Here is a 23,643-nt window from a genome sequence, read left to right as displayed (position 1 = left end):
AAATATAAACATAACAACTCTTAAACTTTGAGAAGAGAAAATTATTTCCTGATTATTCATGTTAGTCGACACAGACGTTGAGGAATATTTGTCTCCAGAAGCCTGCTGAGATGCAACTTCCCCCTTTCTCTCTTTCTCTCGATATATATCACTAATCTGATGTGACACGTGACGTTAAAACACGGCCTAATCAGCTTACGCTTGTGAAAAGAATGGATGGCTTTTCCATGAATCTAGTTTCAGACTCCACATATTTGTGTTAACATGCAGGAAAGGTGCATCAACTCAACTTTATTCATACAGACACACAGCCCAAAGTGCTTCACACAGCTGAAACAATGCATAAAGATAATGGAACAAACATAAATAAAACTGTGAAAGGCAAAAAATTAAACACGCTAAAAATAAATGTCAATGTGATATTTACAAAAACAATTACTCCAAAGTAAAAGCCAGATTAAAAAGATAAACACAGTAAAATAATACATAATATCATTATTCTAGCATGCACACCACCCTGTATATAAAGCAGCAATCTGACCTGCGTACTGTAAATAGTTTTATATCCAGATCCTGCCAGCACATAGCTCCTATCTGTTTAGCTTAATATCTTTATTTATCTATGTGTCTGTATCTGCTTTAAGGACACAGAAAGCTCACCGTGTGAACTGGAGTACAACTACTTGGATATGTCAGCTGTACGTAGCCAATGAGGTTGAGTCTGACACAAACATGAAAATACTTGCTATATTTCTTTATTTTTTTTATATCTTTTGTTTGTTTCTTTCATTTAATTTGAACATATAGCTTACAGCTCAGTTTCCCTACTAGAAGACCAAAAGACACCTGCAGAAACGTCATTACATATAATAAGACAATAAAAGTGATTAACTCATCAGACAATAAATTGACCAAATAATTATCCGTCTTATCTGTCCGTGTTATCGGTTGCATGATCAAAACTTTGCTAATCCACTGCAGTGTGTAACGAGCTCTTGTTTTCCACCAGCTGGAGTGTTTTGTACCTTTTTAAATGTTAGAGTTTGAAGGCAGCTCTTGTTACACTTGTGGTGGGTGAGCCAGGTTTTTTTTCACATCAAGGTTTTCAGGGTGCCACAGTTTAATTAAAAGGTGAAATGGAACAAACTGGGACTTTAAATGTTAAAATGAAGCTATTTTTTTAATAAACTGAATTGTTAAATGTATTTACAAAATGAATGGTTTGTTTGAATATTATCTCCCTTGATTTAAATCTATAAAAATATGTTAAATCTTAATTTGATCTGATTTACTTACTCCTTTTTATAAAGTGTCCACGTCATAATCTTTTAATGAACCGCTTCATAACCATTTGCATCTCTCTCTGGATCCATCAGTTACTTTGTGCTTGATGTAAATACTGAGGCTGTTTATTTGCTGCAGAGCAGAGCAGAATATAAGACGCTGGAAGAAACAGAGAATGTGGAGGTGGGGGTATAACCCCCGGAAAGATTATTAGTAAATGATGTGTGTGGTGTACGCACACATGTGATACTCAGCAGCCATGTGGGCAGAGCGGCCAATGAGTTCACAAGCCCTAAGATGCAGAAATGGCCTCATTTTGCTGTTTATTTCCTGGTGGAGGTTGTAGTGATGGGTGAGGATACAAAAGGAAATCAACACTTTACATCTGGGTCACAAAAACTCGAGAAACGCAAGATCTGAACGTTTTTTTAGGGGGGAAGAAAGGCCTAAAAAATCTGTTCCTCCTTCCAGCTCGCTCTGGGCTCGAGGCCAAGCAAGGGGAGGAAGGAAGGAGGTAGAAGAGGAGGAGGTGGAGGAGGGGAGGAGGTATGAAGAGGGTAGGGGGGAGGGAGAGAAAGCATGAGAAAGCACGCAGGATCTGTGGGGATTGCAGGGGTGCATGGAACAGATGCAGAATAATTTAACTCTTCCTCGGCCAAACGCCGTCCCGCTTGGTGGACTCAGCATCCAGCTCTGCTGATTAGAAACACACTTCAAAGCTTTGTTCCAAACTGAGAGATCTGCTCTTCTCATTCTCATTAATTTGTCGTTTCATTTTTAAATGAGAGCTTGGAGTTTGGGTCCTTGATCAGATTAAATCCTTAATACTGACTGATGAACTTTAAAGGTCCAGTGTGTAGGATTTAGTGGCATCTAGCGGTGTAGTAGATCATACCTCCATTGGGTCAGCCTCTCCTTCCAAATGTTAAAGAGAGACTATGGTACGCCTCCATCGACAGCCAGACTTTGGTTTGTCCATTTTGGGCTACTGTAGGAACACAGAAGTTCAACATGGTGGACTCCACAGCAGGCGACCCCCGGGCATTTTAAAGTACAACATACCTATGAATATAATATTCCATTTACACATTGGACCTTTAAGGGATGTCCTTTCCAAAATAAATATAAAACACTTGGGATAGGTAATATATATAAGTATATAAATATGTTATATATAGTCTAGGATACATAAAAACCCAATGAAATGTATTGTAACTGATGTTGAGGGGACAGAGTTGGCCTGGAACACATAATTTGGGGCTTAATTTGTTTCCCAAAAATGTGCAAAAAGTGGCCTAATTTCTGGAAAGATTATCTCTACAGATACGCAGTGCTTGTTTCAGCATGAGTGAAGAACAGTTGCAGGATGTGGAGCTTTGATGCCTTCTAGTGCTGTTAAACACAGCCGGAAAGGCACAAAGAACACAGCGGTTGATATTCACATCCACATTCAGCTATAACAGAAATCCTAGTTTTTACATGCGTGATGCAGCGTTGCTCTCATCTTTTCAACCCCCCCCGAAGAGGCATCATTTAGAAAATGCAGGATAGACAGAGTCAGGTAAACATCTACAATGGCTGGCATACTAATTATGTATGCATGGATGCTCGTCTGCCTGAATAGTTTGCTGCACTGTGACTGCACCTCACAGCATTTAGCACGGATTTAAAATGAGACGCAAAGCACATCTCATCCTTTTTGTTTTTGTTTTTGTGCAAACATGTAAGTGTAGAACCTCTTAATATGGATAAATTAGGATTTTTACTTTTACAAAGTCTGTTCTTTAGCACTAATGCTTGGACATACAGTACGTTTAACCTTCAGCTGTGTTAGCTCTCACTCATACGTTCAGTTTTTCGTAATCCATGTTAATGTGTGTTAACACAGTGACTCAGATTTTCTGATTACATTTTTCCAACTGTCATTGAATCAGTCAACAAAATAATTTCACAAATGGAAATCATCAGATCGTTTTCTATATATGGATCAGAGCTCAGTCACGTCCTTTGTTGTGTGTTTTGTGTTTATGTGTGTGTAAGAGGAAGTTGTTGACATTGGCTGTCTATCAGCTGATGGGGATTTGTTGCACATGGTGTCGTTTTTAACATCAATGGCTGCTAAAGCTCTCTGTTGCACGCTCTAGTCAGAGATGTGAAGTTTATTTTGGTGTGGTGCGGTTTATTTCTACTGGAACACATAATAAACGTTAGAGACGGCGTGTTGCACAGCAGTTATTCCAACTTTCATTTTCAGTTCAACTCCCAGTTTCTTCATAGGTAGGTGGTTTATTATGCAATAGAAAAATGGCTCTGAACATTGTTTTCAATAACGCTATACACAGCAAACTAACTAATAAGATAAAGACAAAAAACACTGTAATGACATTGTTATTTTACAAAACTCAAAATTTTTTGAGGATTCAGCACCCGTCCATAGATACTGGGGTCAAGGGTGTTGATTCATTCTCTATTTTAGTAAGTAACATTATTAGTGACCACATTCTTGACTTTATTAAACTGTTTCATAAACGTTACAGTAGAGACAGAGTCACCACAATGAGGTGTTACAGTGTTTAACACTGTTCTGTACACAGCACAACAACAAAAAGAGAAGTAGGGGTTTGTTTGCACTCTTTCAAGATGCAGAACAGAGGAAGTGCTGAATCACACTGATAAGACTGTGAGAGTTAAACTGTGGTAATTATCGAAAGTCTAACTAAATACATTGACGGCTTTACAGTCAAGTGAGCGGGACTGAGTCTGAATGTGTGGGTGAAACTTCAGTGAGTGGAAACAAAAACCAAAAGAAATGGATGAAACTGAAAATGGACAAAAATAAGTGAAGCCATTAATTAAAGGAAGTAGGCAAGTCAGCCATGTATTGTTAGGTAAGCTTTTAGCTGTCTAAAGCTAAAGGTTAAACTTATTATATTATATTATATTATTATATAAACCCTGATGCTCTTCTTCCCTGTCCCCTGTCCACGTTTTAAAATCTCTTTATATTATTATCAGGACTCCCTGGGAGAAGAGTTACTGTAACTCAGTGGGACTTTTCCTGGTTAAATAACTGGTTATCTTGGATAAATAATAATTTGCTTTCTCTGGATAACTGGTTCATTTTGCCATCCAAAGATAATGAGAAATTTAACTAGTCATCCACACATAACTAAACTTTTGATTATGAAATAGCACACAATTGTATGTATATGCCTGAGCGCTCTCTTCTTTCTGAGGTTTCTAATGTCATTTGTGATGATGTTGATTCATATTTGTTGATTTGTGATGATTCAAATGAAAGATTTCTTAACTGTACAGAAATAAGGGTTTATTATCTAATACCAAACGTACTGTAAAATCTTTGATTTAAAGGTCCAGTGTGAACAAAAACACTGACTTATTTTCAGGTGATTATACACTAATGAAAACATATTTATGCATTCAGTTGCTGCCAAGTATTACACACTGGGCCTTAAATAAAATATTCTTTTAGAAATGAACAAACAACTAACTTTATCAATGAAAACACACTTTTTACTCTGACTGTCTGGTTCAGTAAGATGTCTTTTTAAGTGTCTTTAAAACTTCTGAGTGAAGTAAAAAAGCTGATGGTAATGACCTTGTTTTGTGAAATTTAAGTTTTGTCTTCAATTACCATGCCGCAGATTTCTCTCATGCATCTCAAGGGAGGTTCTGTTGAACACATTTTCAGCACCACAGACACATCTACACCAGAAAGCAACACACTGCAATGAGGACTGGGACAACTAGTCAATGTGTGCCATGCTAAAGAAGAAACATGGTCAGCTACTCTGTCTGTTATTAATAAAAATGTGTATTAATTCATTTTGTTTGCTGTGTTGTTTATGCTCTCGTGTATGGGTGGTACCGAAAGATTCTCTCACTTAAATTGTTGGTTGATGAGGTTTCTGAAGGTGGAGCTCTTTTCTTTCTGCTCAGATTATTTATTACAAAGTGATTTCAGGAAATCTAAAACAGCACTTGCAGCAGGAAGACCTTCTCATTAAGCCTCATTCGTTCACAGTTCTCTCACTCTCCTGTCTAATCAGCTGACTGTGGGCGTTCACTCTTTCAGTTCAACCAGTCAGACCTAGCCACGATCTCCTCCAGCCAATCCCGTTGCTGCTGTCAAACTTTAAATTCGTTCTCCTCTCTGCTGCTTTCAGCTGTCATTGTAGTGCGATGTTGTTGCCAACCCTCCTCCACCCCTTTCACCTCCCGTTCATCAGTGTCCAGGTTGAGCTCATCAGAAGTCCACTCCTTATCACGTCCAGATCTTCAGCATTCTCCTCATCCCTTCATCACCATCACCAGTGTCTAGACGCCATCAGTGTTTTCTATACTAATCACATCTTCACCGACCCCATTGAGGCCTTTCACATTTCCCATCTTCACTGTGCACGTCTACTAAATTGATGTGATTTTTTAAGTAATATACACTCACACATACAAATTTGGCCCATGATGCAATGCAGGGCAAAGCTGCAGATTAAAGAAATGTCTTGGTGTTAGAATCTGTGGTGTTTTTGTCTTTGTTTCATCAAAAAAGTCAAACTAATTTCCATCTTTACCCAGGGAATAGAGACTTGATTGTGTGATTATGTTATTCTTTGAAATGATCACATAATGAAATCTAGGAAAACACTTTCCTAATGAAGCCTCTTGGATCTGAAAAACAGTATTAACACAGATCTCAGCGCAAGCAGTCTGCGTGAATCAAAAGACAAATGCAAGTCTTTGAAAATCTTAGCTTTATTATGTTATTGGAATAATACAATCAGAGTAATAGTGTTTATGCAGCGCTTGTGAAAAAGCAGAGTGAAAGTGTATAGAAACATAGAGTTATGGCAAAGGGTTGAAAAACTCAGCCTTCAGAAACAGAAAGTCTTTCACCTTGTCATGTCACTGAATAGGAGACGACTGCCACATAATCCCTGTTTATTCACTCTGATAGAGAGCTGAAGGTTTGCAGTGGAGCTTTGGCTAAATGTGTGTTACTGAAAGGGAGAAGATCTGAGCCTCATTCAACTTGAAAATACAAGCTGACTCGAAAAGATGTGATAGTAATCGAAAAATAAGAGCGTTATTTGATAAACGTTAGCTCACTAAGTGTTTAATTGCGGAGCGTGTTAAGATAAGCATGCTGTGCTAATGTTAGCTTGTTAGGATGCAAAAGCTCAAAGCACAACTGAACCATAGACTGTATATAAGTGTATGCAGTGTATATTATAGACAGTCTATGAGATGAACTGAGGCTGATGAATTTCAATGAACCATATAGCCTTCCTCTTGCATAATGACCAATACATTGTGGCTGTAGACTTCTTATTATTCATCATTTTTGGGATCATTTTTACATCCGGCATTAGAAAGATGATGGGAAATGACATGTCTTGGACCTGGGCCGGACATGAACCTGGGACATTGTGGTTCCTGGTCACCATACCAACCCAAGATGTAGACTTCTGAATCTAAACTATCTAAATCAAGAGATTCAAATTATTTGTGCTTAACTGGTTGATTTTCATAACTGCCTAAAGGCACATTCAGCATTTTCTCAAGAGGATACAAACCATGACCTTTAGTCTAATAAACCTCAAAGAACATCGGTGGTGCAGCTGAGGGTAAACACAGGTAGTGCAGTTCTGTAAATACAAAGGCACAGCACCCCATCACAAGCAAATATAGTACAACACGCCTTTCCAAATGATGTGTATTGAAGGTTTGCCACAGGGTTTGAAAGGTCGCACATTTGAGTCCGGTCATTGCAGTTTGTCCTGCAAACATGTCCTAAACACACTGAGCTCCTACCTGCCTCAGTGTCCCTCTGGATACAAGCATCAGCTACATGTCTTATGTGTAAATGAGTGCGCTCATCTCGGCAGTACATGCTGTTCAGTCCAATCACCACACTTAAAGGTTATATATACAAAATTCACTTGCAGCACCAAAACCATCTTTTTTATTCTTCTCACAGTCCAACAATCACCAACGCTGGTTTAGTTGGAAATAAACACTTAATTCAGAGTTAGATGCAAAAATATTCCTGACAGATAAGGACCAATGCACAAGACCAAGTACATCAGCTATAAGTTGTTGCTTTTGCCACTTACAGTTTCTATTTGTTATTTTAAGTGTCTGACAACATTACAAGAAGGATCCTTACAGAGGCCGACCTTTAGTTTACAGCTTTAATAACGCTATCTCTTGTCAGACTCCATACACAATGAAATGGTCATTTTAACCTGCATATCATTGTAACATCATAACCTCATTCAAAGTGGACAGAAACATATTTTTTAGTCTTTCCATTGTTCCAACAATCACCAACTCTGGTTTGGTGGAAATAAATCCTTAATTCACCGACGTAGATGATAAAAACAGCAGTTTCAGTCGGAGCAGACCGGCTATGGAAACAAAGCACAGAGAGGCTGCGATACAACACAGGCAGAGGGAGAGAGACAACATGTGACTCTGTATCTATATATCTAGATATAATAGTTGTTTGCTGATATATTAATGTTCTAAATCTCATATAGATAACCTTTAACAGTTAATTAGCAAACATAAATACTTCATAAAGCATGAACTTTGTTAAAGTTGTTGGCATTAACCGTTACATTTCTGCTAAAGCAAATTCCTGCTGATTAATTTCACATTAATTAGCTATTTAAAAGACCAGGGTTGATCAATCTATCTGTTATATCTTCTTTAGCAGAGGATGAGAGGCAAGGTTAACAAGTCTTTATATATTACATATGTTTATATATATATATATATATATATATATATATATATATATATATGTAGCCACACATCTGCATCATTGTAGTTTAATTCTAGAAGAGTAGCAGTGCTGGAAAGGTTGAAAAGTGATGAATGCAGAAAAACATTTCAATTATTTAAAATATTACTACAGCTCAGCTCAGACTGCTTCTTCTGAAATAAAAGAAAAATCTCTCACAGATTGACGTCCATCCATTTAGTTTAATTTGCATTTTGGCATAAGAAAAAAATTGAACGCAACACAATAAGGGATACAAAATAAATAAGCATTCAGTAAACAGGTGAAATGTTCAGGAGAAGCTAAAAACATATCAGAAACATTTGGACTTTACCAACTGGTTCTCTCTCAGCAGACAATGTGTTTGTTGGGCACTAGCAATGAATACATATAATGGGGTAAAATTGTATTAAGCTGATAATAAGCGTTGCCTGGTGGATGATGTGTATGTCTAATTTAGTGGACATTAATGATGCAGAAAAGGGTCTCAGCTCATATTCTGCGAGGCTGGAGCGAGTTCACCATTTTTCTTCCATACAAGGAGTGACCGAAACCTGCAACAGCGCTATCCTCACTGTTACACATGGAGGTCACGAGGGCCAGCAATGCACTCTGTAACAATCTACAAAGTATATCCACCGATTAAGAAGATACGAGTCTTGAGTTTTCACTACAAAATCACTTTTTAATTTTAACTTTGAAGAAACGGGTCAGGTTTCTGTGCTTTGCATCTTAGCACCTGAAATTGCAGAAGGAGATAACTGCTTGAAAAATTCAAATCTCAGCACTCAGACACTCTGTGAAGTGAACCGCACGCAGCACACTCAGGATTATCTTCTCAGTCTGCCTGTCATGCTTTTAAACCAAAGGAAAACCAAAGAGATGAGAGCAGTGAGTCCAGATGTTGATGAAACGGTTGTATTTCACTCTGAATACTGGGTTCCAGACAGCTCTGGACTTTTTAATGATGAGTTTCAACTTGTAACACAAAAAAAAAATCACAAATTGGTTGTTCATGCAGTTTCAGAATTAAAGGCCAGAGGGCTGGTTTGTCTGATTTGAGGATGAGTGATAAGATAAGATGAGATAGACTTTATTGATCCCACAGCGGGGGAATTGTCTTGCAGCTGCTCAAGATACAAAAAAACGAGTGATAAATAGATCAGATAGAAAAGAAAATACACATAAAATAAAAATAAAATAGACGATAGAGATAGAAAATAAGAGATATAAACACTAAATACACCTTTTATACATACAGATATGTTTGATGGATCATTACACATAAATTATCTGCACAGATTATTGAATTAGTGGCATCAGCAGGTAGCAGTCAGGTGCTGGTAGGTTGAATATTGATCGTCATGTATATTTTAAAAAATGCCCTGAAAGATGGATGAAATCTCACAGATTACAGCAGGAGGCAGCTGCACAGGGTAAATAAATATAATTGCACGGGAAATGCAACTTCTTCTCCTCATGAATTTTGCACCCTGATGTTTGAACTTTGTTTAAAAAGTAATTTAAAAACCGCCTCTCAACTCAAATACGTTACATACATCTACATTCAGATGTCGATGCAGAGTTTAACACTCTAGAAGTCTGTTTTCATCCGCTGAAGGCAGAAAGTTTCTCTGTCCTCACGAGTTTGTAACATGTACAAGCATGATTGGCATGAGCCAATTGCGGTCCAGTATGAAACTTGAGAGTGGCAGAGAAACCTGACGCCTACATTACACAAACACTGACAATGGACAGAGAAAGTAGGACACAGTTTGCATCGATCAGGTAACTTCTGATGAATAATAATGCTTTCACATTAAAAGATTCTGGACTTTAGAGACTGCAGAAGGTGTAGGTGAAACCATATTAGAAGCATATTACTACGGTCCAGTGTGTAACATTTAGGAGGATCTATTGGCAGACGTGGAATATAATATACATAACTATGTTTTCAACAGTGAAAATAAGAATCATTATGTTTTTAGACTGAGCTGTTTTTTATCCACGGATGCTGAGTGCCATGTTTCTACAGTAGCTCAGGAGGGACAAACCAAACACTGGCTGTAGATAGGGGTGTTCACGTTTGTTTGGCGTGTTTCAAGGTCACCGTAGTTTCTCCCTCACGCTTGGAAAGGGAGGGTGAAGCGACGGGGCTGCAATCTGCAACTGCACCCCTACATGCCAGTAAATCCTACACACTCATATATTTAATAATGTTATAATTATCTTCATGTATCAGAGACCGTGTCTCAGTGACTCATTTTTTACCTGTTAAAAGACTTTTTGGGGAGTTTTTTTCCCCTCAATAGAAGGTCTAACAACACAAGGTGGTAAATAAATGAAACTAAATTTAAATCTGACTTCACTAAAGAGTATCATGTGTGTTTGGTTGTGCTCTGTAACCACACCCAACAGTGATGTCATGGCGTACTGATACACCTTGGAGTACACCTGAACATCACTGCAGCGAGGCCAGAGGTTAAAAAGGGTTTTTCAGCCAGCTCTGATGAGGGTCCCCGAACAGTTCAATGGATGAAATACATCTTAGATTGTGTCGACTGAGCAAATCTGCTGATTAATGTGACGTGGTTGAAGTATGAACTTTAACTTCTTTTTTTAAAAAACACATTATTGGTGTTATAACAGTTGTCCTGACCCTAATAGAGTTTAAATTACACATTATGTTGTGCCATATGGTTGTCCTGTCTCAATCGGGTAATACTGGGTGGATTTCTCTGCTTTTATTGTTTTATTTAGTAAAACAAATCTTCCAAATAACAGGAAACAGTGAGAAGCAGAAATCCAGGACTTAAGGGTGAAGTTGGGAAAGAAGGCAAGTACACACACACACACACACACACACACACACTGCATCCACATCAGATAAAAAGCTGCAAACATTTTAAATCCAGCAAACAAACTGAACATCCGGGAAAAATGTCTTATTTCTAGTCTTCCGCCCTTCAAACCCGGTAATGATGGATCGATCGGTGGATGCAACCAGTGGAGGAGAAATGTAAACCCCTTCGTTTTGTTGCATCGGAGGAGGGGTGGTAGTGGGTGAGGTGGTGGGTGAGGTGAGGGGGGGTTGTTTTTTTTTGTTCTCCCTTTCCTTCAATGACAGCAGGAGGCAGCCGGGTACGAAGTCTGCGGTAAGGACAACAACAGAAAACAACAGCACCTAGAACAAACAACAGGCAATGTGCGTGAGCCTCACATCAATGCGAATCACCAGGAAGGGAGAGAGAGAGAGAGAGGGGGGGGGAGGAGGGGGAGAACCGCACACAATACACAATGGTGTTGCCTGGGGCTGCCGCGATAGCTCTCAGACAAACCCGGGAGAGAGAGAGAGAGAGAGAGACTCACTCGCTTTTGCCTTTTTTTGCTTGACAGCTGCAGGGCCAATGGAAATAAACATGGGGGCCAGCTGCGCCGAGGCTGCAGCCAATGGAAGAATGTGCTGGATCCAAACGGTGAGGTTAGGCTGGGCTGTGGAGAGCACACACACACACACACACACACACACACACACCGCTGCTGCTGCTGCTGCTGCTCAAAAACTTACACCAAAATAAATATATATATATATATATTAACAAATAAATACATTAATAAAGGTTGTTTGTGTTTTGGCTGCTGCAGTGGCCATTTTAGGTAAGAAGCGCACTTTAACTTTTTTTTTTTTGTTGTTGTTGTTGTTGTTGTAGTGTGTGTGTGTGTGTGCGTGTGTGTGCGTGTGTGTGTCTCTCCGGCATCCAGACTGAATAAACTCTCTCTTTATGTGGATTAAACAGATATTGCGCGGAGTTCCTCCTCCTCCTCCTCTTTCCCTTCACCCCTCCCCTTCACCTCCCCATCTCTCTCTCTCTCTCTCTCTCCCTCCCCCCCTCTCTCTCCTCCCTCCCCTCGCCTGCTAATTTTTTATGCATTTTTCTAAACTGTCATGGCGATTTTGTGTCCTTGGAAATAAAAGAAGCGCCAGTGTGTTTTTTTTTTCGGGGCTAACCGGGAGAGAGAGAGAGAGAGAGAGAGAGGATGTGCCGCCGGTGAGAGCGTGTGTCCGGTGTCCGGAGCAGGTGAGCCGCCGGGGGGGGAGAAGAGAGGGTTTATCCGCGGAGAGATGTTCCCCGAGAAGGAGTTTAGCAGAGGCTTGTTCCACACGTGTAAGCAGAGAGGGGCAGTTATAATGTATTTACACCCCGCGATGCAGTGACATTACACAGCTAGCGGAGGGAGCTAGCGCGGTAGCAACCGGGCGCTAACGTGGGGGAAATAGGACACAGTGTCTCCGTCTGTGTGTGTGTGTGTGTGTGTGGGGGGGGGTTATTAATCTCCAGTCGGTGTTTTTGCTCACCGGGAACTTATTTTTTCTCCCCCCACCTCCTCCTCTTCTCCTCCTCCTCCCTTCTCCTCAACTTGTGGCAATCCGGTGCAACATTCAAGCTAGCAGTGCGTTAGCCTCTGCGACTAGCTAGCGTTCGTTAAAAAGAGGTGGAAGCTAGGTTGTGTTAGCCTGCTAGCTACCCCCCACCCACACTACCTACCCCCCCACCCACACTACCTACCCCCCCCACCCTCAATCTACCTTTATACGAAACATTAGCAGCTTTAGCAGTAAGGTATGTTTGCGGACACACAGGTGAGACATGCAGGTACAGTGATAGTGTCTGTTTGCCCCAGGTGTGTAACCCCCCCCCCCCCCCCCACGGGGCAAATAGACAAAGGGTGTCAGGAGCTAACCCCCCCCCAAAAAAAAAAAAAACCAGAAATCATTGTGTATAATTGGTTGAATGTGGATATAACTGTAAAAGGTGGATGTGTTTTTTAAATGATATTCTGCAGGATGTTTTCTTACCTGTCAGGATGATGTTGGGCTGGAAAACCTGGAAAACCTGGAAAATTTAAGAGTTTTCCAGTCATGGAAAAGACCTGGAATTTGGTTAAAATCCTGGAAAATAATTTATGTTCTGGAAATTGTATTTTAACTCCTCACATCAGCAAATCTGAAGTCAAACAAGATAAAATCGACTTGATTTGAACGGTGGCTGTAATGTTTTGGTGAGAGGGAAACCTTTGAACTGTAGTCACTCTGAGTGTGTGTCCCCACCGCTGTAATAACCCTGTAATAACCCTGTAATAACCCTGTAATAACCCTGTTATAACCCTGTAATAACCCAGAGACACTTCATCATTAAATAAAGAGGCCTACCGGTTAATAATAATAATCCTGTATTGTTCATGGAAAAGGATTTCTTGTTTGGAATAATATCAAACCTGTAATCTATAGATAGGAATGTATTTAACCGTCTAATCTTTAGACTTTATTGTAGTTCGGGATGAGCTGAAAGGTTGCTGGTTTGATTCTCAGGACCCCCCCCCCCCCACAGCACTGGGTGACCCGAAAGGTTAAACACCTCACAGGAAGAAGGCGCCCCGGTCTCTCTTTTGCATGTTGATCCCGTGTTGGTGCGTCTGTCCTCCCACGGCAATAAGACATGCAGCCCAGGCTATTTGAAGACTGTAATGAATGCGTCTGTCTGTCTCTCTGTCTGTCTGTCTGTCTGTCTGTCTGTCTGTCTCTCTGCCTACTCGTTCACTCATTGTGCCACTTTTTTTTTACCGCCTGCTTGCAGAACCGCTGCTGTACTTTGACTCCATCATCAGAAGACAACTTTTGCCCCCTTTCTTAAGTTGTTGAGACAGCAGCAGTTTATATATGTGTGTGTGTGTGTGTGTGTGTGTGTTATAACACAGGTAGTTAGTTCTACTTTATTACGTTCATTGAAGAATAATTCGAGGAGTCTTCTGTGGTGCTCGTGCTGATGCAGGAGGAATTACCTGATGGGATGAGATGTTTTCAGCTGCTGTTTGTAGAGAAAACAATGATATCATAGAAGCAACAGGGTTAAACACCAGCTAGTGTTGGCGTTGAACATGCGACCTTTCTGTTACAGCACACCTTTTTACTCTGCTGATCATTTGTTTGGTAATAATCTGTGTTTTCTTTAGTAGCAGTAGCAGTTTTTTGACAATTAATACACAAATTTGAAGTTCAAAAGGCAACTTTCTGTGCATTTAAAAAAAAGGTTTTTATGAGTTGTATGGTGCAGACGAGTCCTGCAAGTAGTGTTTAAACTTAAAGCAACGGTGAGACACTTAAGATCTTACAGGTGAATCTTTAAAGGATCCACCTGTTGTACAGAAGTGCAAGAGCAAAGCAAATGTTACATGTTTTCTACATTTGAATCGAGGTAACGTGTGATCACCTCCTTCAGGGATCGCAAACACTAATGTCAGATTCTTATAAGCAATGGCCTCTACGCTCCCTGTCCACTTTATTAGGTACACCTGTACTGTTTAATGCAGTCCAATACAGCAGATAGATACAGCCATGAATGGTACATATAAACTGAAACTGATATTCAGTTTTTGTTGACACTGTTGGAGATGTTTTAATTCAACTATATGTTTATTATTGGGGTTGTAGTTACGCTGCATTATACTGACACCAATACTGTTCCCCCCCTCATCCTTTAAAGGGGTTGGGTGAAACATTACAAACCCAATGGAGCAAACTACAACCTCAATAATAAACCTGTAGTTAAATGAATACCTCTCTGACAGAATCAGTCAAAACTGATTAATTATTATCTTTGTAAAGGTAGAATATTATGGCTCAACTGTTGAATTTAGTTGATAAATCACTGATTGAGAGTCGTTGCACTGCAGGAAAAAGTTAATGTTTTCTATAAAGCAGTAAAAATCTATAGTTTGCTACATAGATTTTACTGCTTTATAGAAAACATTAACTTTTTTTCCATGGCTAATCTTAACAGCAAACGTTCAGTAATTGAATACAACTTAATATTAATTTTGGTTACATTACAGTGAATGACTAATCACGATTATCATAAACGACATTGTATCTGAGCCTCAGTTTCATACGCCGGTCGGATGTCAGTCAAACTACAACTTAAGAAAAGCTACTGCCAGTTAAAGCTATTAAAGACACAGCTAAAATGTTTGTATTTGACGTGTTCTTTTGGGTCCCCTGAGCTGTTTCCAGCCACAGGTAGATTTAATCTTTTGCAGCTGTGATTAGCTCATTTGTGCATTGCACTGATTCAGTCAGAGCTATGGGATATTAAATTATCCATGTTTGCTCAGTACAGCTTACCTCTCTTGCCCTCAGCTTAGCATAAAGTACAGGTTATGAACTTCTTTTAAAATAAAATTAAAAAAAGTGAAATTGTCGACAGTATCAGCCATGAGAAGAATTTAATAATCGGTTGTCGGATGGAAGAAATCCATGTTGTGAATCAACAACAACAACAACAACGCTTAAAAATAAATTTTTTTCTTAACTAGGTGTTTAATTAACAGTTTAGTTAATTTAGTCTTTTTTCTCCTGTATGAACACACAACGCACTCAAAGCCTGCTTGGAACTGGTGTGTAGGATGGATTTGGGACACAGATAAAGACTCATGGACACGACAAGAATCAGTGAATACGTCAAAAAGAAATAATTAAAGTAGAAATAACGCCACATCTGCTATTTTAAGGAACTTTTGCTTAAAAAAAACCAAAAAAAACCAAGTGGAGCAAATGCAGATATTTAAGTTTATGCATCACAAAGCTAATTTATTTATAACTTTATATATATATATACATCTTTCCACCTTGCAGTATGTACAGTTCTGTGTATGCCCAACCAATCACTAGAGGCATACGGTACCATCAAACACCTTTTTCATTGCCATCTCAGATCTTTACAATTATAAAGGCGAGCCTGTATTGATGGTTTAGTGTTACGTTAAATCAACCAGAAAATTGAACAACTGCTCTAGTTTGTCTTAAATTACTGTAATCATTGCTTGAGTGATAGTCTTTCCAAATGAAGCTACAGAAGATTAGATAATAATAATACAAATTATAATAATCAGTATTTGTATGTCACGTCAGAAATATGTAGCACAGAGTACACGTGCATGTCTGCAGTGAAGTTACGGAAACTTTTTAGGCTGCTGATAAAGGCGAAACTTACAGCATCATACGTTCCCTTGTAGTCACCGCCCTTTCAGGGTTCAGTGTTCAGCTGCGAGTGTTGGCGGGGACAGGTGACTGTGTGGAATATTTTAACTTTAAAACCCAGAAATTACTGTAAAAATGCCACCCGAGTTTACACAGCAGGTTTCACCCGGGCAGACTGTGAAGTTTTGTTGTTTTCTAGCTAAAGAAACGTGGGGTGAGAGAGGAGAAAACTTTCCCCAGGAGTACACACACACACTGCTGTTAGCAAAGATGGTTTGTGTTATTTTTTTCATCTTCAATTTGTCACTTCTGTGGGTGGAGACAGATGAAATTTGTTTTAAGCAGACGGGGTGAATTTCAGTTTAGTGTCTCATTTAGTGTCAATCAGCATCTCAATTAGTTGTAATGGAAGGCTCCCCCCCCCGCCACACACCACTTGCTTTGTGCTTTAGTCTGAGAAGGCAGCTGTGCATTTACATATTTACATTAAAATATAAGTGAGTACAGACACAGCAGTTAACATTGTGGCCATCTGATGTTGGTAAAGATCAGAGTATAGCTCTGTTATAAAACCTGTTGAGTTCTAGTGGAGGTTGGATATTGAATGAAATGAATCTGGTGTCTTCTTTGGTTAAGCTTCGTCTCAATGACTGAACTAAATAAGCAGAATTGGTTAATTTGTTAGGCGTATTGTAATGTGCTTGAAAATAATCTTATTAAATAAGTGTACAGACGACAAACACAGCTAAATGAAAGACATTACCAAACCACTGGGTACGTGGTGAGACTGTTTTACACTTTGAAGGCACCAGTTGCATCCTATTAGCCTTTATATTCATATTATTGACTCGATTAATCGATTATTCGCCAATTATTTTGATGATTAATTAAAGGTCCAGTGTGGTAAATGGACTGTAATTTTCTATCACCTTTCTGGTCTTCCGACGATTCAAAGGTTTACACTGCATATCACATTCACCCATTCACACACATTCATACACTGATGGCAGGAGGTACTCGGGTGTAGCAAGTGAGCTGCCTTTTAATGGTTTTGAGTCATTTTTTAAGAAGAAATTCTCTGATTTCAGCTTCTCAAATGTGAATATCTTTAAGTTGTGGACAAAATAAGGCATTTGAGGACGTCACCTTGTGCTTTGCGAAACAGTAATGAACCTTTTTCACCCTTCTCTGACATTTTATTGACCAAACAACTAATCTATGGACAGACGAAGTGATAATAAAAATAATCTTTGGTTCAGTTGAGCCCAAGAATCTATAAAGGGAAGTAGAGCTGAAATGATCAGTTGAATAATTGATAGGATGATTGACAGAAAATTAATTGGCAGAAGTTTTGGTAATCTCTTATTGTTAAGTCATTTTTAAGTAAGTGTTTTTCCTCTGTTTTATAATTATTGTAATGTTTGGACACACAAAACAAGCCATTTAAAGACTTCACCTTGGGTTCTTGTGATTTTCTGAGTGATTAATCAGTTAATTGTAAACAGAACAAAACAGATTAAATCCTAATAAAAATATTTTGGAGATTGTGTCTTAAGGGGAACATTAGTTGTGAGGGAGGTTGGAAGTGTGGGTGTAAACTGTAGACAGTGGCTGGTCTAACTCAGTGATACTGTATACAAACATGTTTTAATGCACACATTACCTGCCTGTAGGTCTTTCCCCAAAAACGTAATAACAGCTTTCAGTGTGATAATTTGGTTCAATGAGTGTAAAAAGCTGGAGGATTCAGTTGTGACCTTTTGAATATAGCACACAATAGCCTAAATATGTCAATGTCACAGTAGCAGCGGAGTAGGTCAGCTGGATGCTTGGCGTGAAGAAAGAAGGGAAACTGTGGCACCAGGAGATGCTGCAGAGGTTTGAGATTGGGAGGCGATGATCAATGATTTATCTAATTAATATGAGAAAGCTGAGTCTCACTGTGTTGTAACCCCGGCTGCCACTGACAACACTGTCCGCTCCTTTGTTTGTTCCCCTCACGGGAGCATCGTACGGCTGCAGCAGGGACGGAACGAGGAGGAGCTGCGTTCCATTTTAAAGCTGCCTTCCCCTCTTTGTGCGTGCAAACACACACACACAGACGTTTGGAAAGAACAGGGATGAATTTGTTTCTGATTTAGCACAGACGGCTGCTCCTCCCTCAACTGAGCCGTCTCCTGATGACTCTCAGACGCAGCAACCGTTAGGCTCGTCTGCTCTTTTGTGCAAGGGCAAGTGGTTGAGCGAAGGGAATAAGGTCATTGAAAAGAGAACGGGTCTCTCCACCGAGACAGCCGAGAAGGATTTTCTGTCTGTGGCTGCTGAGTAAAGTCTGCTTGTAGCACCCACTTTTACAGGTGATAAAAATAAATCATGGAGGCTATTTATTCTGGGAATGATTTCACTGCTAATACTGAAACTGCAAATAGGATATTCACTAAATAACCAAACTAAACTTATCTGAAATAGATCGGCTCCTTCCTATTCGGTATAGGTTAATCTAATGATTATTTTCTTGATTAAGAGTTTGGCAGAGAAAATGTCAGAATATAATGAAAAATATAGGTTTTTTTATGTGATGCAACAATGCTAAACCAAAATATATTCAATCCCAACGATATAAAGCAGAGAAAAGTAAAAAGTCCTCACATTTGAAAAGCTGGAAGCGGAGAAACTTTGGTGTTTTTTTTGCTTAAAATTACATAAAAATGAAATTGAGCAACTAATTGATAAACGGACTAATTGTTTCAGCTCTAATCTGAAGGTAGACACATCAGTGTAGGGCTGAGATACATATATCAATATTAAGATAACACTATATATCCCCATTAGAGGTGGGCGATAATATCGTCATTGTTGTTTTGACGATGTGCAAATTTCCATTATCGAGTATTTAAATTACTTTGGCAAAAATATTGAAACGCATGTGGAAACTCCTCACATACATTAATACACGGAGCAGCAGCGCTCTCTACAGCCTGGCAGGATTCAGTCACACTACTAGTGGGCCTACGTGATCACAAGGCGTGATCACATGACCTCTCGCTAGCCTCCTCCTTGCAACAGTTTAGCAGCGCGTTGTGATGGTAGAGAGAAAATGCAAACACCTCCAGTCCCTGAAGCTACCGGTACTTCAGATGATTTAGTGCCGAGACGTGGGTCTACCTCTCTGGCATGGAAATGGTTTGGTTTCGAAAAGACTGATAAAGGTCTGTGTCCACCAAACACGTTTTTAGTGCTAGCAGCGCCTATTTTGAAAACAAATCCTATGAGCTTCAGCGTTCAGAGCGCTAAGCGCCTTCAGCGGGAAAAAGATGTCAGCGGAGGCGGTTTTTTAGCGCAGCGCTCAGAGCGCTTCAAGTTGAAATCTGTTCAACTTTTAACACAGCTGGGGGCTCGGAAAAAGAGTTTTTGAGCTCTCTCGGCGCTAAAAACGCGTTTGGTGGACACAAGTCCAGCTCAGACAATTCCAATCACATTTTAAAGGATATCGACTGATTATCGTTATCGCCAAAATCCCCAAAAATAACAAGATATTATTTTTTGCCCATATCGCCCACGCCTAATCCCCATATGGCAAATGTACGAAAAAAACGTCTATATGATTAAACTAATCAAACGTATATTGAAAGCCATTAGCTATGCTCCCCTCATATCATAATAATATGATTCTTGAGACATTTCTGCATTTATCGGTGTGTGGCTGTACTTCAGATGTTCCCTTTTTATGCACATGCACTAGTGTGTGTGTGTGTGTGTGTGCAAGTTCTGCCACATAAGGCTGCAAAATGAGTGAGCAGCAGACGGTTGTTTCATTTGTGAAAACGGCTTGCATCAATATTCATGGGTGACAGGTGTGTTGGGATAAAACAAGTTGGCACAAAGCTTGAAAAAAAAAGCCTCCACAGGCTGTCTTTCTCACTTAGATTTGACTACTATCATTTTCTGGGGGGGTTCAAGGAGAACAGGAAGTCCACTCCTCCTTTAGCTCACTGTTTCCACTTTCTTGCACTTCTCTGTTGTCATACATAAGCAGTTTAAGGGCACAGCAGTATTTCTGTGTATTTACTGTCAGGGCATTAAGGCCTCTCACTGTCGGCTATTTGTAGTGTTGATGAGGAAGTTTGTTCTGCTGCGTCTCCTGTTGTAATACCTGATGAACTGAAGGGCTTAAAATCAAATGTATTGTATCCTTCAGAAGATGGAAAGCTCTGGTGTGAGGTGATGTGATGCCAGTAGAGTACATGTGATATCAGAGAGTGCGGCAGGGAGGAGGAGGGGTTTGAGTCTACCACGAGGCCATCTCTTTGTCACTTTTAAAGGTCATTTTTATGGCGTTTAAACTATGCTAGATTGCTGGCCTTAAACATGGAGTGACAGTCAAGATGAGGGTAAAGAGGTGGTGATGTGCAGCAAAGTAAAGCCGCGCAGTCGCAGCCTAAACCCGAATTAATTGAAACGGATCCCAATTGAAGATAATGAAGCATTTTATTTAGAATCTCCTCTGTTGAGATTCCAGCGGGGATAAGCAGTAATTCAATATTTGTTTACTGTCTCCACAGATCAACTCACTGTGACACAATTCTCATATTAAATTATTGGGATTCATTCTCATTTATTTCTTATACAAAAACAACTTTATTATAATCATTTTGTCATGATGACACACACATATACTCACAAAGTGAAAGCCAGCCTTTACTGTTGCTACAGGTAGAGATGTTGGGTGTTACCAAGGAGACGTCCATTGAAACCACTGTTTGGCCAAAAAAAGGGTTTTAAGAGAAGACATGTTGGTACCATCTCCGGTGAAACATTAAGGTGTACTTTCTTTGTCACCCTATGTTCTATATGATTTTAGAATTTCCTAAAAACTAGTTATGTCTGATCGTATGTCAGTTATCAAATCTTATATCATTTTCATATTAGTTTGTAGCCCTCAACAGGTGTAACGCTTTCACAATATTGTTTGTCCCCTTCGGATGGAGTAGTGACCCCCTAGAAAAATCCTATTGGGCCTATTTGACCCCATTCCAGACAATCCTGGCTCAAACAACGTAATATAATATAATATAATATACAATCGTTGTGCCCTAAATAACATGCACTGCCCATTCCACTTACAGATACAATGAGAATCTTTCACACCTGAAAAAGACTTGAGCCAACGCTGTAGACCGACGTAATAAAACGCAGTTGCACTGTACTTGCATTTGAAGTATTAACTTTATTAGCTTTCCTTAAATAAAATGCTTTAAGAGAGGTTATTGAAGCAGTGTCACAGTGGAAGACTGGATTAGAGATGGCCAGGATGAGGATGAACCTATGCTGACAAGCTAACATAACTAATAAATGGAAAATGGAATAAAGGGGCTTAAAAGACAAATTCAAGGCATTATTTGTTAATACAGTATTGTGGTGAAGTATCATTGTATTTTTAAAATACTGCTCAATAAACAGATTGCTTGATTGACAAATTGCACAAAGTCATTTAGTGTCTCTATGGCAACAGGAGATGAAGTGACGAGGGTATGATGCTGTATTGTCCTGTTTTCATACTGGTTCTCTCTCTCGCTCTCTGGCTCTCTCTCTCTCTCTCTCTCTCTCTCTCTCTCTCTCTCTCTCTCTCTCTCTCTCTCTCTCTCTCTCTCTGTGTGTTCAGTTTCACTCCATGCCCTCCACATGACGCATCCTCCCACGTGACACACACAAACGCTCCACACAAGCCCCGCCTCTCAGAGCAGAGCTCCGAGCGCACACACTCCAGTGTGGGTTTCACGGGGGCCTCAGGGTGTGGAGTGCCCCCCCCTACCCCAAAGCATTTTACAGACTTGTTTTAGTCGCCATATGTGCATTTATTTCTGGGGTGTTTCTGCCCCGCGTTTCCCAGAGATCACCTCAGTGTGTGATCTGATGACTTTAGCTTTTGATTCTGTGTTGAAGAACGTTGCATTTGTGTTGCTTGTGCTTTGGTTTTTTAAAATCACGTCAATAACAACTTTCCCATTTTCAAGTGTGTTTTGCAGCAATCTTCTCCACTTGCAATTAAATGACAGACTGTACAGTGTTTGTAGTCAGGATTAAGTGTCAGGCTTTTAAAGATGGCAGTCTGGTTTAAACTTCTGTGCAGATGCTGCAGTTAGCCTTAATGCAAGAGTGAGACAGGTGGTGGGAGTGCCTGGCTGTGTCTGCTGCTGCAGCGTAGTGTGCCACAGATGCCATTTTATCATCCATGTGTTAAGCAGTGCGATTCTCCTGAATGCCATGTACAGCGTGTACAAAATAAGAAGAGCACCTGCTGTTTCCCTGAAGCACACGGAAGCTAGCTGCTATTGATACCGCCTGTTCTGAATCTGCTTCAGCTTTCATTCTAGTGGAGGATTTGATGGGGATGAGAAAGTTAAAAGAATGAATGAATAATGGAGCGTGTGGGCAGCAGTGGTGTAGGGCATTGCTTACATCGATGGTGTTTGAAGGTAATCCAAACTTCCTTATGTACCTGCAGTACTTCAAAAAAAAGCAAAAATAAAATCTCTGACAGTCAGTTATGATAAATGAATAATCGGTGGTGGACATAAATGAGCACTCCTCACCTGTCTGTCTCACATATTCACACGTGGGCCTGGGCCGCTGCATTAAATGCACTGCAGGCAAGACTGGGACAGACAGGAGTCACACAGCATCATGAAATGTAGGTCAAGCTGAAACAAGCAAATAATTCAACTACAGCCGTGTGGTAATGATGGCAGAAAGCTCGGCCGCAGAAGCCCCGGTTGAAAATAATTCAGTAGCACCGAACATAACGAGAGCTACATCGACTGCTGGGGGCTGGATGGCTACAGCAGCTAATGATTTAGCTTCCACGCTGCAGGGTCGCGCTTCCAATTCGAGCCTCGAGAAAATAAACTACGTTTATTGCATGTATCATTATCACTAAAGGAAACAGGGAATAACTAAACGTTTGACACCGAGCAACAGAGAGCCATTGCTAACTGCTGAGCTGAAGTAGTTAGCAGAACTGGATAGTGTGTAAAGAGCTGTGGGACTGGTGACAGCATCATTAAAAGGAGAGAGCTAGGAGTGCTTAAACTAGTGTACGTTTAAATGTATAGCAGGTAATAAGCTGCTGTACTGAAGAATACAACCAGTTTAACTGGGTTGAGCTAGAGCAGCAAAAATAAGCTAACAGCAACACAGAAGCACCAGAAACCGTAAGCTGACCGCAACACGTAGACGGCACAGTCATGTTACGTATTGGTGTATGAACATAATGTACACAAATAAATGAGTGAAACCCACAGGAAGTGATTAATTTATTCATTTTTTTTGAATGAATCAGCCTTTACAGCAATAGTTGTGCACAAGGTTTCTCTTTTTCAAACCTGACCCAGTCCTAGATTTATGGAAAGAGGGAAAACCCTTCCAGTGTATACTGCAGTTAGCTCGGTAAAACAGCTGGAAAAATGAACATCTGCCTGATTTAGTTGATGGTACAACGTAAAGCACACAATCCATGTCA

The 23,643-nt window shown here is 39.9% G+C and overlaps 1 protein-coding gene across 9 annotated transcripts in view; it reads left to right on the top strand.

Annotated features, from left to right (window-relative positions):
• The first annotated feature begins 11,471 nt into the window (after nt 1-11,471).
• The window catches only part of chd6 (chromodomain helicase DNA binding protein 6), a 101,252-nt gene continuing 89,080 nt past the window's right edge, over nt 11,472-23,643 (top strand). For 7 of the 9 annotated variants that reach the window (XM_051415089.1, XM_051415094.1, XM_051415092.1 and 4 more), the window contains exon 1: nt 11,965-12,168. The gene's annotated coding sequence lies outside the window, so the exon portion shown is untranslated. Of the gene's footprint in view, nt 11,566-11,721; nt 11,747-11,964; nt 12,169-23,643 lie in introns of those variants that run through there. The other 2 variants (XM_051415087.1, XM_051415088.1) reach the window with 2 other exon arrangements.

The sequence above is a fragment of the Dicentrarchus labrax genome, unplaced genomic scaffold, assembly GCF_905237075.1.
Source record: "Dicentrarchus labrax unplaced genomic scaffold, dlabrax2021, whole genome shotgun sequence".
Classification (NCBI taxonomy): domain Eukaryota; kingdom Metazoa; phylum Chordata; class Actinopteri; family Moronidae; genus Dicentrarchus; species Dicentrarchus labrax.
The sequence above is the reverse complement of the archived record's forward strand: the minus strand, read 5'-3'. Positions and strand labels throughout refer to the sequence as shown.